The sequence below is a fragment of the Mesitornis unicolor genome, unplaced genomic scaffold (assembly GCF_000695765.1).
Source record: "Mesitornis unicolor isolate BGI_N332 unplaced genomic scaffold, ASM69576v1 scaffold7639, whole genome shotgun sequence".
Taxonomy (NCBI): domain Eukaryota; kingdom Metazoa; phylum Chordata; class Aves; order Mesitornithiformes; family Mesitornithidae; genus Mesitornis; species Mesitornis unicolor.
The window spans coordinates 9,368-14,394 of record NW_010205159.1 but is presented as its reverse complement, the minus strand read 5'-3'; positions in this window follow the sequence as shown (position 1 = coordinate 14,394).

The window sequence follows — 5,027 nt, the reverse complement described above, 5'->3', positions numbered from 1 at the left end:
GAGCAGGAAGGGCAGTGGTGGTCCAGGGACAGCAGCCACCAGGGGTTGGAGGGCCAGGATGCCCAGGAGGCCTTGCATTAGGGTCCTGGAGAGAATGAGGAGGAAAACAAAACCCCAAACCCATCCTGACCCCCCATGGCAGACTTGCCAAAACCCGGAGATCTCGGTGCTGCAGCAAGTGGGAATGCGCTGTAGAGCACCAGGGGCAGCAGCTGTGCTGCAGCAACTCTCACGCTTGTCTCTGCCTCCTCCTGGCCTGCCAGCCCCTGGGTTTTGCTCCAGGTTTATTGGAGATTTGGCAGAGAAAAACCCCAGTGAGCTTGAGGGAACATTTGCTTTGTGTTTCTTAGCCAGAAAACTGCTGTTTTGGGAGGGGGGCTCGGTGCTCTCTAGCAACAGCAGATCTCTGCTGGAGCTGGCCCTTTGCAGCAAGCCCAGAGGATGCAGGCACCTTCCTGCCCCAGCCAGCAACCGGGCTCCACATTAAAGAAACGCCACTGGTTGATGAATGCAGAAAAGGCAAAGGCCAAGATCTAAGGCCAGGTCCTAGGATATGGTTGCTACTTGGAGAAATCTGGATGGCAAACAGCCTCCAGTCCCCATCCCTGGGGAGGCAGAGGCTGCAGGCAAAGCCCCAGGCCAGGCTTTGATTTGGTGCTGCACCCCCCAGCAGGGCCAGGCTGGGAGAGTGCCCAGGGGCCAGGAGCAGCGAGGCCAGGCAGGGCTGTGGTCACCTGCATTCTCCAAACCCAACCTGCACAGCCTGCGGTATAAAGCCCACCCTGCGCTGAGGAAGGGCTCATTTTTTCCTGCACAGCCAAAAGCAAACAAAAACCCCAGCCAGTTTCAAAACGAAAGCAGGAAATCCTTTTTGCCTTTATGCAAATAGTCAAGTGTTTTACCCTAGGTTTACTCCCCAGCTGTGCCTGCCTTCCCCTGCTTTCCCTGCCTGTTCTCCACACGCTTCTCCTTTGCGGATGCTGCTGTAGCTTTTGTCCCCTGCAGGGAGCGAGCTGAAAGGCCCTGGGTCCCCTTGGTCCCAGCGTACAACCCCTCGCTGCACCCACCCCAGCCAAGGTGCAGTGTGAACCCTGGGGTCTTTGTCTCTCCTTTCTCTGAGCCACGGCCACACAGGCACCACCACATTCTTAAAAACCATGACCAGAGTAGCTGTGAGGCCAAGCCCCAGCATTTCCAGCAGGCAAGATGTGAGGCACAAAGAGCAAGAAATATCTCTATATCCCAGCAAGAGCTTTTCTCCCTGGTAAATTTGCAAAGCCTCCTGTAACAGCACAACCGGCTGCTTTCAGGTGCATTTCGGCATTTCTGCTTTCAATAATTTATAACAAAAGAACCGAGATGTCAACAGATAGGGGCGAAAGGGAAAATAGCCCTGATCCAAAATAGAAAAGAGCGTCTGCCAGCCATTTTAGATGAGTTTTAAATCTCCCACAGAACAAGGCTGCCAGGGCTCAGGTACAGCCTTGCCGATGGCCGTTTCCAGGATCACTTTATTCTCTTCCACAGGAAGGAGGCAGGTTTTATCCATCTGTTCAGAGAGGTTTTTTCTGCCTCCCGCCTGCAGGGACTGGCAGCACCCCACCAAAACCAGCCAGGACCAGAGCCCCCTTCAGCCACCCCTGCTCAGCTGTGAGCCAGTCCCCCCATTCCACAGGGCCACAGTTTACTTTTTCCTGCTCATTTTTAACCCCAGCCTCCTGCCACATGAGCAGAGCGCCCCAGGAAGGCATCCAGCGCCCTGGGGCTGTTGTGTCTTACAACAGGGCTCATTCCTCCCATGGATTTTGCTGCTCCTTTCTGTTAACCCTTACTACTTACCCACTGGCCAACACCAGCAAGATAAGAGTTCTCTGGGACACAGAAACACGAACTCCAGCAGATGAGCAATCATCTCTACACAGGGAGAAGCAGCAGCAGGGAGCTGCTGGTGAGGGCAATTTGAGGTGTCTCATCTTGCTCCAAAACAGCGGACAAGTCCTGCTGCCTGCAAGGCACAAACTGCAATCCCAGCTTCCACAGCAGCTTCAGGCATCCCCACCCTGCATGTTCAGCTACCCAGGACTTTGGATTACGTGTTCCCTTCTGCTGCTGCTCTTACAGCAGGCACAGATGAGACAGCCACTGGCACCAGCATCACCATCTGCACACATGCTCTGTGTCCGTGGCACACCAAGCTTCTGTAGCTCTGTCCTGTGCTTCGAGCTCTCCAACTACAAAAGCACAGCAAATTACTCATTATTTTCTCCTGGGGAAGTAATGACTTGCTTGCTTTGGCATTTCTTCAGCAGTCCTGAAGGAAGCCTGAGAAGACACCATGCGAATCACCTCCAGAGCACCTTGCGTGCTCCCATACTCGCTCCAGCAGCTCCCCTGGACAGGCTGGACGATCACCTGAGCTACAGCAGGGAGCTCAAGGTAGCACAAGCACAACAGGGCTGATGCTGCTGGAGCTGAACTTGCCTGGGCTAAGGGACGAGCATCCCTGCATCACTTCCAAACCTGGGAGGAGGTACTGTATCCATGGCTGTCCTGGACAGAAGAGTGCTTTAATCCTACTTCATGTATGTTAAAGGCAGCCATACTTGCTCTAATACCACAAGAGTCACTTCTGGTCAGTCACAACCTGCCTACAAGCAGGTTTAATAATTAAAAAGTATATTTTTTTTAATAGGAAAGGACCTTTGGTAAAGCATCCAGCCCTTCTGATCTGAAGGTTTCCAGAGCAGAAGAGCTTTACCTCCTTGGGACAGTTCTCATACCCTTGTGTATCACCCACCCAATTAAGCACCACATTTTAAGTCTCTGCTCTCCCCACTCCAACCCCCACATTTTATTAAAGTAACTTAAGAAAACAGTACCTACACACAAATAGCAATGGTCGCCTTTGTACAGAGCTTTGGCTGTAAAACTCATGTTCTGTTTCTTCTCTAAGGAAGGTGAAGTCTGCTGCATCGCCCTGGCAAGACCTGCATCACCCTCCTGCTATTTGAGGAAAAAAAATATAGTTCACTTATTCATTGACCAGCAGTGAAATGTGTTTTAACAGACGGTTGGCAGCAGTGATTCTCAGCAAAAGTCTACTTTCTTTTGTATTTTCCCAGTCTACAATATGCAATGAGAAAGGATCATGGTTGAGTCAGAACAGCCCCACTGCACGAGGGTTAAACCTGATGACCTTCCAAGGTCCTTTCCAAATACCACCACTCCATGATCTACCTTGCAAGCAACCAGAACCAGAGGATGCCCATCACCTCTGTAAGGTTTTTAGAAGCATTTTAGGCAGAGGCCATGGTTTTTAAATAAAAGTTTAATTCCTTCATCAGGTCTTAAGTTCAAACACAAATGCTGCTGAAAATCCTCACACCGCTGCTCTGATGTCCTGGCTCTTGGCTCTCGGGCCATGGGCAGTGCGGCAGCAGGGGCTCCAATGCAGGAGGCAGGAATCAGACTCGGTAGAGCTCAGTGCAGGATGCGAAGCAAAGAAGCAAGACACACACACACACTTTCCAGACAAACACCAATTCTTATACAAAAAGAAAAACCCTACACTGTAATAGAAGTGTTGACGTTGCCACAGGACAGGAGTTCTAGGAAGGGAGAGAAGTCTTCAGTAAAAGGCACAGCTAAAGAAGTACTTCCCTAGATCTTAAGTCTTTCAGTTCCACTTATACCCCAGCCCCAATTTCAAGTTCCTTCTTTTCCCTTTTTCCCTTCCTCCAGCTAAAGAACAAATAAAAGAGAGTGCTTATGAAAACCAGAGCACAAAACAGCTTTGTCTATACCTTACGATTGTCTGGTACAGTTACTAAGTATTCAAGTTTCAGATGATATCCAGGAGCCTCAGCCAGCTCTAGGTTTGGTATTTTCCCTTCAGGCACTTTGCTGCCTGTCAGGTTGGTGTTACATCCAGAGTTTTCCCAGTACTACGTAACACCAGCCTCTTCAACCCATTGCCAAAAGCACTCGATAGCAGCATCAGACCCACTCCAAGTGCTTCTTCCGGTTTTTGTAGTCCTGCAATTTCCTATGCGCTTTAAGAACCTGTACAAGGAGCAACACTTCCAAGGCAAGGCAGACAGTGACCGGGACAAGCAACCAGAATGTGTCAGTAACTTACAGCGCAACAGGGTTGCAAGGCATTGAGGGACTAAGACAGCTGGACACAAAGCTGTTGTGTATTAGGTCACCCCAGCATCTGAGCAGGCACTTGCTAGATGCAACAATGAAGCTACTATGGGATCAAGAGGCTCTGTTTACTACTGTACTGGTAAAAAAAGAACCAGGGATTTGCACAGCAAGTCAAGGTGCAGCTATAGTACATGGCAGCAGCCCTCCAATCGCTAGCAAGCTGTGAAACTGAGGAACTGGTTTAACCTACGCTAGAAAGTAAAGCACGCAACCACCATAAGAGGGAGAAGAACACTTGTCCAGGATGCACCTTCACCACTGAGTTAACACAGCAAGGCAGCGCTGCACAGACTATGCTCTCACCTTCACTTTGCTGTGTAGCGTGGTAAAGGACATTTAATTTCATCAATAATTAAGAAGAATTCAAGTTTGCAAGCTACGCTGACCTCCTTTAATGCGAGGACGCTGTAGCAGAACCTCTTCCCAGGCGTCCCCCAGGGCTTCACCTACAGTCAAGCCTGGCCAAGATACAAACCTACCCCATCGCTCTTCAAGGGCTTCTGTCAGGTATAGTGGTAAGACAGCCAGCAGTCTCTGGGCTCTTGCTGCAGATCCAGATTAACATGTCCTGGGGAGCTCTACTTCCCAATTTAGGGTGCACATGCCAGATCATCTAACCCTGCCCACACACAAACCCTATCCCCCCCCCCCACTGAAAAGAATTGTGGCAATTGGCCATGTGTCAGTCCTGCTCTCCACAGATCTGCAGGGCTGAGTCAATGCTACTGATGAGCCCCAGGGCACAGGGTTGCTGGTGGAGTTGGAGTGTTACAGAGATGAGCTTCCTCCCCCAGCCTCCCAGTGTTGGGACCAGAGCC